Raw genomic sequence first — 13990 nt, 5'->3', positions numbered from 1 at the left:
GGTCAAATAAAACAAGTGCTGCTATCTAGCGAGAAAGTGTAGAAACACATTTCAATATAGGCTTAGGCTGCTCTCTGGCGAATAAAGATTAAACTAATTCCATAAAGAAAAGGAGAACGAATTAACTCGGGAAAATAAAATTTTACACACACAATTTCGCTCAACCCGAGTTATTTTGGGCAAATTTTTTTAGGAACTCTTTGTAATCCTAAGTTAACTCGGGCAAATGCATTAAGAGGTTAATTTTGCTACTGAACAAGTTGTTAACTGTCGACATTGTGTGACTTCCTTTCTTAAGTTGGGATAATATCTTGCCGGAGGTTTTTATTAGTACTACTATTACTACTTATATACTATTACTACCACCACTACTACTATAACTACTACCACTACTATTACTACCACCGCCACCGCCCCCGCTGCCGCCGCCCCCGCGACTGCGACCCCAACCACGACCACGACCACGACCACAACCATACTAAACACTTAATGTATCTGTAAGGAATGTCCAAAACAGCTGGTAACTACAGTTTAAAGGTGTTCCAATGCCATTATGTCCTTAATCTTTTCAAATGGCTTAAAACACATTTACCCAAATATTTTAACCATCAAACTATGTTTTGCAGAAGGTGCAACATGCGCATGCAGATAGTCCTCTGTATGACGTTTTGTTTCTGCATCACCCAAGTAGCACAAGCTTTTAACTCGTGCGATCACATAAAAAAAGACTTGAGTTCTAAAATTGGTTCTGGTGAGAAGCCAAAGACCAGATGCTACACATAGCCCACAAATCATTGTAATAGTTTGTAAAATCTTGCTCGTGAAACGAAGTTGATATTGTTGTAGTGCCACAGTGGTCAAGATAACAAAGCCTTCTAGTCACGTCAGGTGTTCCTGCGCTGTCACGGTATAGCCCAAGTTACACTGCGGACTCCTCAACTCAAATCAATTGCACTCGCAGTTGCTTTCGCACTGCTAGCTCTCGGTCGAAAGGCAAGTTACACTAAATATATCCTACACCAGGGAAACTTATGTGCGTTTGTGTGCACGGGCAAATAAAGTTAATAATTTAAAACTATAGTGTTGCAGGATAATAAACAAAATGCCCCAAGAGCTGGGCAAGTTAATTTAAGTTCATTCAACTTAATTAGATTTCACTTGCAACAGGATCTCAAATTTGTGACTAAAATTGATGTTTAAAAAAAAGTTTCGAAAACAAGGTTCAAAAGATTTAGTCACAGGTCATTAACTTTCAGGTGGATTGACTTTGCAAATCAATCAGGGCGGATTTAATGTGCGTGTTCGAGGTTCTCGCAGATGCAATGGCGATGATAGTTCCTCTGCTCTCAGCCAAAGTGGTTGCATCCAAGTTCGCATCATGACCCTGGCCCATGGAGCACGAAGCCTCGTAAACCCCACTCAGTCCTTGCTGCCCATGCAAAATCCACCGTCACTCTGTCTCCCATGTCATCTCTGCCGGCTCGCTCGCTGCCCACAGGCCTGCTGATGCACGCGCACCTCTGCGCCGATGACTGGAAACCCTATAAAAATTATATTAATTGTCTACTTGTGGTACACCTGATCACCATTATAGTAGGTATTCCTACACCGTAATAATTGCAAAAGGTGTAGCTAGCAAAAGTTATGTTACAATCAAAATTTAAGTATGAAAGTTAACAGAAATATAAACTATATGCAATTATGCAAAGAACAAAATTAATTTAGCAAACTTTAACCAGCATTCATATTCAAACAAAAATATTCAATAAACATCATTTAAATGCATTAAGCAGCTAAACAAAAATTATCATAAGCTTTAACGAGTCATTCTAGAAAAAGTATAAAAAAAGTGTAGAAAAACAAATAAAATGTCTCAGCATCAACCTGTAACCCTCCACAGTCCGAGCTGTGATAATGATAAACTCCCCCGTACTTCTGGTCAGTCGACACCAATAATTATAGCCCAATCTCGGGCACTCCGCGAATATAAAATTCAGTGTCGTCCACCTCCACCTCTACCATTGACACGACACAATATCAAATTCTCGTTTTGCAAAGCAAGGGTGTCAACGCATTGTACCCCACAGCTGACCGTCCAGATCCGTGTCACGCCACATACTTTCACGAATGACAGTGATGTTCACTTCTCCCTGCTAGCACTGACATCACTTATCAAAGAACTAAGTCAAGCATAGACTGTAACCTTTGCCCTAGAGCTACTTCTATTAAAGAGCCAGCCTGACTAATAAATAAAAACTACCATTATATATATTCTCTTATTATTTTTCACATACTTTTGTGACTTGTTACTACCCCCAATTATTTCAATGAAATAATGCGGTATCTCGTCTTTCCTAGACTGAGGTAGCACAAGTGTGTCAACCAGCTTATAGAGCATAAACCACTTTTAAAAAAATTGATTATAATTTTTAAAATATTATGACCAAAAATACCAACTCTAGATGACACCAGTCTCCAAAAGCAGATGAAAATAACTAGAAATTTAGGAGTTCTAACGTGTGATAATTTTCCCATAAAATGTATTACCCAAATTAGTAAATCCTATTAAAGAAAAAATATATTAATAAATAATTTATATGAAAAAGGTATTAAACACAAATTATTAACAAATTAACTGATGCTCTTTGGGGCCCCAAGCGCTTCTAATCAGCAATGCGAGTTCACCACTCGCAAAAACTTGCAATTTTCTCTCATTAACCAAATTTATAAGTATTTTAACATCATGTTCCATAAAATTTCTATCGCAGTGCTTTAAACCAAATGTAATCCAAGTCGTAGTCAAAGCAAAAATCCGTTTAGCTGTCTGCTAAACATTGGTGTTATTGATCATGCAGACAATGTTACCGGATGCATGCACCATTTTCATTTTAAAATCGAAAAGTGTACTTGCAGGTTTTCCGACGATTTCTTGAACACAAAGCACTATCAATATTATATTGCCAATCAGTCATTACCTCAAACTAAATTGTGTTCGTTAACTTGTGCGGAAAGGCAGAGCTACTGCTCCAGGCCATCGTACCACATGCCACAACTGTTAACACCGCCCGTGCGTGTCCCGGCACGGCCGTCTTGTTTCACGAGCCCTCAGTATAATGCCACAGGGCTCACAGCTGAGCCGTTTTTGCACTCTGTCATAACCACGCCACAACTTAACGTCTTTTTTGCACGTACACACTATAAGTAGTGCCAACTCTTTTTCTTCTGAACTAACATGAGTAGCAACTCCCCGATAACCATTTCTTAATGTCTTTTCAATTAAAACTCCATGAAACTGTTTACCATATAAAAAAAATTAAACATAAACTTTAAATAACTTTAAGCTCCTAAATTACAAACATTACGAAAAAATAACAACCGGTGCACTGGCCACAATAATTTTGTAGTAGCGGCATAATTTGTGGTGGTTGTAAAAATCATTTAATCAAGCTTAAATATTTTCTCCATTATTTACACAAAAAAATGTTGTTCAGCTCCAATTTCAAAGACTTTTACCAGCCTTAGGAAGCACCTTAAACCATTAGTTGTATAGAGTTTTTCAACTTATTTAGTAGTGATGAACTTGCAGCCAGAGTTTGTCAGTCGAATTTAGACTCATTCAGTATACAATAAAATCAACTACTTATTAACTAAACACAACTGTAATTATTTATTTTGCTCATTCTCAGATAATAATCTAGGACTTGACAGGATGAATGGGAAGGGAGGATGGAGAGGGCTGTGTTTTTTTTTTTACTTACTGTACCGTGGCAGCTGGACTACTGATGAGAAGTTTTATTACAAAAGAGAGGAGATAAGTTTTGTTACTTTCAAACAAACAGAAATTTTTTGCTGGTTGGTATAGTATTCTGCAGCTAGAATTTTCTTATATTTTATTGTGTACAGTTTATTGTCAATGATGACAGTAAGGTGGTACAATGATAAAAAATTGTACTTCTGTTTGGAAGTATTTGGGATTGTGTTCTGATACAGCCATCCTAATCTTGTTTAGTTTTGGTTTTCCATGGTTTCTCAAAAGCACTCCAGTTTCCCTATGTTACTTTAGCTATATATGTCTGTCTCCTCGCTGTCAACAAAACATAAAATTTGAATAAACTAAAAATATATTCATGCATAATAGTTCTTATTTTAACCAAAACATTTCCTTCATTCAAGTTCAATGGAGCCCTCTTTCAAGTTTTAAATATCTGTTAGAGAAGTTAAGCAAAGGCTTTACAGGATATAAAATTTATAAATTATTTTATCATTTTTAAAAATATGCCTATATTTAATTGTTTTTAAATTTTTGTTTTTTTTACAGGCATTCACTCTGGAGAAAAGAGAAGACACTAAAACATTTGGCCTTGAAATTTCTATACATTGTGTTTTTTGGTAAATGTTGTCTTTGTGCCTCAGCTGGGAGCCAATTTTTCAGCATCTAATAGCTACAAGCAAGCGAAAACGCAAGCAGTATTGCTGGCAGTTACACTTCTGCGATTAAAAAGACTGATACAGTAGTTATTTAATATCTTTGAATCTAGCACCTAAACCAAAGTTATATGTGCATGAACTGTATATATTTCATAGAAGTGTTGATATTTTAAATCTTTAAAAACTGGTTCCCTCAAAAACAATGTTTTAAGTTTGATCCAAAATGAAAGGTTTTTGTGTTAAAGTATTTGTATTATATGTAGTTAATAGCATATGTATTGCCCATTAAAGGAGTTGGTCCTGTTTCAGCTTATTATTTTATGTTTATGTTAAACACTATAAAACTTATTTGTATTTTTGTACAGTACTAATAAGTAGAATTAAATGGACTGAATTTTTATTTTTATTTTAAAGACAATTGTACTGGTACTTCATGATGTAGATTTAATTTACTTCAGTAAAATAATTTTGTATTACTTAGTTGTATGCATCCTCACAATATGTATTGTGAATTTTAAAATCCTGGGTAAAATAAATTTAAATAAAAATTGAAACCATGTGATGAAGTCACAATTTGCATTGCCTATAAACCTAAAATTTTAGTTCTGTTAGCCATTTAATTCTTCTTTTGGATATTGCTAAAAGCACATTTAAAATGTAACTTTGGCAGCTACCTACCTATGCAAAAAGTATGCAACATATGTATATTTTTTTCAAAGTAAGCCACTTAAAAAATTGATGTTTTACATATTTAATGTAAATATAATATGACCTGGAATAAGACAAACTCTTTTAATATCAAAATTCTTTGCAGGGTAATTTTTCATGAGGTTTTGTTGTAAGTATGTATACTATTTGTAAATAAAACTTTATTAAGTATAAGTTTTACCAGTAACTTATCATAGTGTTGTTGAAAAAGCCTTAATGTAAAATTAATAGGCTAGCAATTGTTTTTCATACAAGATCATGTGCCCTCCATATACAGTAGGAATTACTGTTAAATGATATGAATATAAAATGAGATTTATATATATATATATAAATATATATAAAGTTGCCGTGTGCTTGCTTGTGCGTATTGCTATGCTTATGTTCTAACAGTTACTAAGGAATATAGAATCTCAGGTTATATTTACAATTCTTTCTTCAAGAGCTTAAAGAAGTAAATGAATAATTTTTTTTTTGTTATTGGTTGTGTTTAAAAATCATATGTTTGCTGATACAACTGTTTCTTGGTGAATTAAAAGCTAATTCAATACTTTCACCAGGCTCAATCATTGTTAATTGATGACCCATTATTTCACTAAACAAAGTTTACAAACTACAAGTAAACTAACTGGTAAATTAAGGTAAGGTTGTACAATTATAGTCAACCTGGAAAATAAAAATGCTCTGGTAATACTGGGATAAGTCGGGGCTATCACATTAAATGTCTGACATTTCTTTTTTTAACAGCAAAAGCATAAAATAAAATTTTCTGTTTACGCAAGTAATAAACACCATTTGCAATCTCTGCTGCCTTACTCGTTTGCCTTAATGTTTCCATTATATAAAAACTTCTGTTCTCCTTCTTTGTCTCCCATTCCACAAACATCTTCTCAGAGTCCTTCAACTCTTCTCTTGCCTTCTCATTGTTGCCAAAACAAAGTGTCTACACCTAAGCCTTAAAAGTAGGCAAAGGTGTACAACATCTATTGTCAAGGACTTCTTGCATAAAACTAGATGTTTTATTGTTGACATATTTACTTTATTTCAGTATTGCTACAAATCTTAAGGGTACAGTAGAGCACCCTGTATCCGGAATGGTCGGGACTTAGACTATTCCGGATAGTAGAAAATTCCGGAAAGTAGAAATTCACTATAAGGCCCCCTAATTGAAAAAAAAAAATTGCTCCCGAAGTTTGTGAACATCCTGTAGCTGTAAATGAGGACGGCAAGGGGGGTGGGGGTAGGGTGATGACAGCTACATCCGGTGGTGTGACCTTGCCACGGGCACGCTTATCAGACCTTGCCTAGAAGCACGCTACAGCTACGTGACTGTACCATGATGTCCGCGCGAAGCAAGCAGACGTAGGCAAGACGTTTGACATTCAATGAATTGTGTTACAATTACGTAATTTACATACAGTTTGTACAGTGATTTGGTGTATCCACATGTTGCATAAATAAAATATAAAATAATAACACATGGTACAGTTAGGTACGGTACATTACAAATAAAAAAACACTTACCATGACTCACTGTAGGCTACACATGTCCCGCGAATAAAAAATAATGTCCTAGAACTTAGATAAACTGCATTGAAATAATCACTGTATACGGCCCCACTTGTCTGTGTGTAAGAAACATTGTTTAGCAGTCATATTAATTTAAATTTAAAAAGCTAAACAACAAATTACCTAAATCGTCACACATTGTGAAAGACAGGAGAAGTTAAAGTTAATCACCGTCACTGTCACTGTCACTCTGAACATAACTGTTTACGTTTGTGCCACTGGTGCCAGGTGTTGGATCGTCAATGTTCTCACTCGTAGTTGAAGCAGGTGTGGAAACAGGAGCTTTTTTGAACATGTCACTAATGCGTTGTTGCCGCACACGTTTGTGCTTCTCTTCAGTCAGCTGTTTTTGAAGCATATACAAATGCATAATTTGCTGGTCGTTGATATAACTTCGTTGCTCTAGGCCAGCTATTAATCGTTCAATGTGGTGAAGGCACTCATCTTGCGAGATTTTCTCCTGTGGTTCATCTTCATCGCTACTGCTTTCATTGTTTCCGTCGTCTTTGTTACACTTAACAGAGTCTAATATCTCCTTATCTGAAAAGTGATGCACAACAGGAACATTATCATCAACACAAAACCATTCCACAATGTGTTGTTCTTGCAATTGTAAGTCTTCTAGTTCTGGATTTGTTATGTTCTTGGCATACTCCAGCAGTTCGTTCAAGTTTTTTTTGTTCAAAACCTTTGAAGTCGGCTTCATTTCCCTTGTCATGAACCTCGTCACGATAAACCAAAGTCGGCCACAATTTAAACCATGCCTTGTGAAATGTTGACGCAGGCATACCTTCCCATGCACGAGCTATTGACCATATGACATCCTTTATGGTGTATTCCTTTTTAATTTCTGAGATCGTTTTGCCGCCATTCAGATCAGATAAAAAGTGCTTCATGAACTCCGTGCGATAACGACATTTTAGGGAGCGTAATATTCCCTGATCTTGCGGTTGGATTAGTGCAGTGCAGTTAGGGGGCAGATACATGACAGAAACATTATCCCTGTCTAGTGTTTCAGCTGCAGGATGCGCGGAGCAGTTGTCTAGCACAAGGACAATCTTGCAGTGCGGGTCTGAGCCTATCTTGTTACAGTGTTGCCGGCTCTGGCGCACAAAACTGTCAAACCATTCTGTGGTTATTGCAGATGTTATCCACGCGGTTTTTGTAGCTCGGTATTCAACGGGTAACACTTTAACACCTTTTAGCGCCCTTGGGCGCAAGCTTTTGCCAATTACGAGTAGCTTCAGCTTGTGGGTACCAGCAGCATTTGAACAACCAAGCACGGTCAATCTGTCTTTAGAATCTTTCATCCCGCTGTGAGGATTATCTGCAGTGCACAGCGTGCTTCGAGGCATACAACGCCAGTACAAAGCAGTCTCGTCCACATTGTAAACTTGGTCTGCTGTTAAGTTGTTGTCCAACACACATTCTGCGAACTCAACAACAAACTTTTCCGCCGCCGCTGTATCTGCAGAAAGCTTTTCACCGCTAACTTTGAAAAAGAAATTCCATGGCGTTTTTTTGAATTATTGAAGCCACCCTAACAAATAGTCACAATCGTATGTTAGATTCAGTTCGGCATGAAACACGTTTTGCCTGTTCTATCAGCATCTGTCCAGAAATGCTAACACCTTCACTTCGCCGCAAACGAAACCATTGATAAAGAGCATTATCAAGGTCGCTACATTTACTACCCTGCATTGTTTTTCTGTTTTCAATTTCTCTCTTCGTATCACTGTCCGAATAAAATTTACACAGTTCATTCTTTTGTTTCTTTATGTCGTAAATCGTCGAAATGCCGACATCGTACGATTGGCTGAGATTTTTAACAGAAGTCCCAGCATCTAGTTTCTTGAGAATCTCAACCTTTTCTTTAATGGTAAGAACATTTTTCCTTCGTTTACTACTCTTTTCCTCATCACCAGGAAGTTTATGTTTTGAAAACATCACGTGTCTGCAGGAACGTACATACTAGCGATCGCGCACCACAAGCAAGACTGACATTGAACGCACACAATACACTACTCCCCCTCCCCTACAACGCGTTATCACGGCGCGCTCACGTGTAGGCGGGGCCGCTGCCGCCAATTCCTGATATGCGCTCGACGCCCGTGCACTGCAGTCGCGAGACCGGAAGCCTTGGCTTCCATCATAACTCGCTGAGTGTTTATAAAATCAAGTGCACCCTGACTGACTAGATGGGGCGTGAACTGCGCAAACAATCGGTATTTACTTCCGCGGGAATAATATATATTAATATATATTATAATTCATTTAAAAATATATATTTTTTTTAAATTTTGTAAATTTTTTTTAACTCTCGGAAAACATCCGGATATTAGAAATTCCGGTAAGTAGAATTAGGGATACAGGATGCTCTACTGTATTTACAAACTCCTATTACCACTGAAAATACATAAAATACCCAGTGCTGCATAACTTCTAACATGGCATGCAGACTGTATGTCCATTTTCACATCTTACTAGAAAATCATAGACATTGGTATATAAATATTTTTTTCATAGCAGACCTCTTCCAAATATAATAGTACTATTGTTGTTGGGTATTTAGATGAGATGGTGATGAATGAAAATTGGAGGACTGGGAATGATTCTTATCTTTAACTTTGACTACACTTATTGAAAGATAACAGTGTTAGCCAAAATTCGCCAGAATTACTATTCCTAGGCCTCCACCACTCTGGCTTCTTCAATCTTCCATTGAGCTAGTTTAAGAGAAACCAGATGCTAAACAAAGAGGGCCTCGAACTAGCACAGCAAAACTAGAAGTAACAACAGCATATTTTCATACATGTGATAAAATTAACATCCGTAACCTAATTACTTTAAACAAAATAATCTCTTGAAATGAAGCATACAGTTAAACCTCCCTTAAGACATTCCACAAAATACATTTTCCTGTTTATAAAATTATTCCCTTGATCATTTCCATATATATCTCTATGTTAATTTTTATTCAAAACATTTGCATTTATAGATTCTTCCTGCATATAACATTTAGCGTTTAAGGAAAAAAATTAATACAATAATGTTTATTTTTAAACTCTTAAACTATATTTATGGATTAACTTTTAAACATTTTTTTAAACAATAACAAACATAACCGTCAAAACCTTTGTTGCATGCAGCATGCTGTTACGTTGCATTTTTCGACCAATCATCTGCTTGCATTCGTATTGACTTTGTGAGGCTGTTCCATCTGTACACCATTTCCTTCATTCAAGGCATAATGTCTGACGAATACACAACAAATCACTAGCCATTTGTTGACCTTTTTGCATGACATGTGATGCAACTGGAACAGCAATTTGAGTTAATCTTATTTTCATTGTATGTTGGATACTGTAGTAAAAGATTTTATTGTGAACATAAAAATGAACATTTTAATTTATACATCTTGCTATGATTTCCGTTCTTTGCCGGACTTTATTTACCCGTAAATTGTGCACCATTTTTTGTAAAACGTGTGTTGAAAAATCATGGTACGAGGCTTATTCAAAGCTTGACAATACTGCATAGCGTACAGGTTCCTTCAAGCTCCAAAATTAGTTGACCTGCTACTGCTTAAAGGAACATCGGACATCTTGCATGAGGTTTACGCTTAGAGTGTGTTTTCCTGTGAGAATATGTAGCAATGATTGCCAAAGGTTTGCTGTAGCGATCATCTACGCCTGCTGAAAACACCTTAAATGATAAAAAAAAAAAAAAAAACGCTCAGGATATGAAAAATTGTGCTTCTGGAAAAAAAACATGGTCACTGGAAATCGTATGTGATATTGAAGGAGGAAATAAATGTTTTTGAGTGATAGTGTTAATGCAATAAAAAAATTGTTTGACAGGTGAGATTTTGTAGCATTTGTTTCCTCAGCAATACCCAAATGTATATTTTTTATAATCTTTCTAACATAGCATTGATTTCAGTTATCTGTGACCAAGATGTTTATGGCACTTCACTGCCGTAAACAACACAGCTGCGGTCGGTAGTCATTACAGTCATGATTTTTTCTGTCGCATCACGGAAAATATGTTGTTATTCATAGTTAGTCCATAAATAAATATTTCCCACCCACTGTTTTTAGAATCATATATTTACGACAAAGAATTTTACTAAAAATATTTATAAATCTAGTAATTCTCTTGAGAAAATATTAAAGAATGTTGCAAAAAATAACTGCATAGGTCAACACTGGTACCAAGAATGGTACTATTTACATAAAACCTTAAAGAGGTAATTCATAATTTTGAGTTATTACTTGAGTCTATAATTAAAAATTTTAAAATTTGATGGGAGGCTTTTTCTAAACAACAAATATTTATGGCAATGGAATCCCCACAAATGGCCCAATATTAAAAGAGAAGGCTGAACAAATAGTGCATAACCTAAGTATGCAGGTTTATGTGCCCTCAAAACAGCCCACCGCATACCAGCAATGCATTGCCCCTGGCTAGTGCTAAGTTAGCGGTGAGTAAATTTATAAAAAATTTTAAAACTAAACAAGTTAACTATGTTGAACTTAGACCCTATTGCCGCTGAAGCAATGCATAAAATAGCAGAGAGAAATAAATTAGAGGGAATTGAGTCATCTAGATAAGAATTAAAAATAAATAAATTTAACCACAAAATTAAATCATAAAAATTAAAGGCTTGTACCACTTGGAACATATGTTGAAAGATAGGTACATATCCTACCCAGGTAATAGTAGATTATAAATGATAATATAATTCTTCCTCCTTGGCGTATTCTACCTGGAATTCCTCTCGGTAGAACATTCTCTAAAAGGCATCATCTATATCGTTGTCCTTTCCCTTTATGTGCTTTATCTCAAACTTAAAACGTGACAAAGGTATAACCGTTGCCCAATCTTCCCGAGTTGGTATGGGTGGGAAAATAACCAAGTGAGGGGTTGGTTGTCAGTACAAAGCTCTACTGCAAAGATGCATGCCAGGGCCTCTTTCTCATAAACGCTTTAATGTTGTTTATTTTTATTCAGAGTACGACTTGCATACATAATAGGCTGAAGACCTCGACCTACATCCTGCAACAGAACAGCTCCCAGGGCTATGCTAGACGCATCCACATTCACGACAAACTTATCATCAAAATTTGGAAGAGCCAGTACAGGGGGGTGTGAAATGGCGTATTTGAGAGACTGGAATGCTTTCCGTTGTTCCTCTTCCCAACAAAATTTCTCTTCAATCTGTTTAGGGGGGGGGGGGGGGGGGAGTTGCATAGCTCAGCAAAACCTTAGACAAAGTGGCTGAAATACCCAAGTATGCCAATAAAGATCATAATCCCCTTGAGATTTTTGGGTTCAGAGAAGTTGGTTCATCCATTTTCATTTCTCCCTCAGCTATAATAAAACCAAAAAATTTAATTTGCTTTCTAACCCAAAAGACCGTTTCTGGGTTGACTGTCAGACCTACCCTCAGTTTTTCCAAGAACAAACGTGTGTGTCTCAGGTGTTCCTCAAAACTGCCTGAAAAGATACATATATCATATAAAAATATCATTACAAACTCGTACTGATATTCCCCTAGAATGACCCCTAACACATGTGACAAGCACTGTATGCCAAAATTAACTCCAAACGGTACACGCCACCATTCATAGTGCATCCGTATTGTCACAAAACCAGTGCATTTTTGCTTTCCAGCCCAGCACGCACTGATGAAAAGCTGAGTTAAGGTCAAGGATAGTAAAATACTTGGCCTTCCCCAGATCCTAGAAAAATATTTCGACCTTTGGCATGGGGAATGGTTCCATTTACATTTGATGAGAACTCACCTCAATTACGTAAGTGATAACGTCATTAAATTCCTCTATCACCTTTTGTACTGCCTCCTGTTGAATTCTGTCCAGGTGCTCTTCCAATACTTCAATGCCTCCACAGCATAACGGATCCTGTTTCTCTACTTTACCTAAGCTTTACTTTACTTTAGCTATATATGTCTGTCTCCTCGCTGTCAACAAAACATAAAATTTGAATAAACTAAAAATATATTCATGCATAATAGTTCTTATTTTAACCAAAACATTTCCTTCATTCAAGTTCAATGGAGCCCTCTTTCAAGTTTTAAATATCTGTTGGAGAAGTTAAGCAAAGGCTTTACAGGATATAAAATTAATAAATTATTTTATCATTTTTAAAAATATGCCTATATTTAATTGTTTTTAAATTTTTGTTTTTTTTACAGGCATTCACTCTGGAGAAAAGAGAAGACACTAAAACATTTGGCCTTGAAATTTCTATACATTGTGTTTTTTGGTAAATGTTGTCTTTGTGCCTCAGCTGGGAGCCAATTTTTCAGCATCTAATAGCTACAAGCAAGCGAAAACGCAAGCAGTATTGCTGGCAGTTACACTTCTGCGATTAAAAAGACTGATACAGTAGTTATTTAATATCTTTGAATCTAGCACCTAAACCAAAGTTATATGTGCATGAACTGTATATATTTCATAGAAGTGTTGATATTTTAAATCTTTAAAATTTGGTTCCCTCAAAACCAATGTTTTAAGTTTGATCCAAAATGAAAGGTTTTTGTGTTAAAGTATTTGTATTATATGTAGTTAATAGCATATGTATTGCCCATTAAAGGAGTTGGTCCTGTTTCAGCTTATTATTTTATGTTTATGTTAAACACTATAAAACTTATTTGTATTTTTGTACAGTACTAATAAGTAGAATTAAATGGACTGAATTTTTATTTTTATTTTAAAGACAATTGTACTGGTACTTCATGATGTAGATTTAATTTACTTCAGTAAAATAATTTTGTATTACTTAGTTGTATGCATCCTCACAATATGTATTGTGAATTTTAAAATCCTGGGTAAAATAAATTTAAATAAAAATTGAAACCATGTGATGAAGTCACAATTTGCATTGCCTATAAACCTAAAATTTTAGTTCTGTTAGCCATTTAATTCTTCTTTTGGATATTGCTAAAAGCACATTTAAAATGTAACTTTGGCAGCTACCTACCTATGCAAAAAGTATGCAACATATGTATATTTTTTTCAAAGTAAGCCACTTAAAAAATTGATGTTTTACATATTTAATGTAAATATAATATGACCTGGAATAAGACAAACTCTTTTAATATCAAAAATCTTTGCAGAGTAATTTTTCATGAGGTTTTGTTGTAAGTATGTATACTATTTGTAAATAAAACTTTATTAAGTATAAGTTTTACCAGTAACTTATCATAGTGTTGTTGAAAAAGCCTTAATGTAAAATTAATAGGCTAGCAATTATTTTTCAT

General features: G+C 35.5%; 1 protein-coding gene across 3 annotated transcripts in view; it reads left to right on the top strand.

Annotated features, from left to right (window-relative positions):
- The window catches only part of LOC134529324 (phospholipid scramblase 2), a 79047-nt gene extending 65929 nt beyond the window's left edge, over positions 1-13118 (top strand). For all 3 annotated transcript variants that reach the window (XM_063363270.1, XM_063363272.1, XM_063363271.1), the window contains exon 8: positions 4319-13118. The gene's annotated coding sequence lies outside the window, so the exon portion shown is untranslated. The remainder of the gene's footprint in view (positions 1-4318) is intronic.
- Positions 13119-13990: the final 872 nt, after the last annotated feature.

Source organism: Bacillus rossius, chromosome 2 (genome assembly GCF_032445375.1).
Source record: "Bacillus rossius redtenbacheri isolate Brsri chromosome 2, Brsri_v3, whole genome shotgun sequence".
Taxonomy (NCBI): Eukaryota; Metazoa; Arthropoda; class Insecta; order Phasmatodea; family Bacillidae; genus Bacillus; species Bacillus rossius.
Note: the sequence above shows the minus strand (reverse complement) of the source record. Positions and strands in the feature narration are given on the sequence as shown.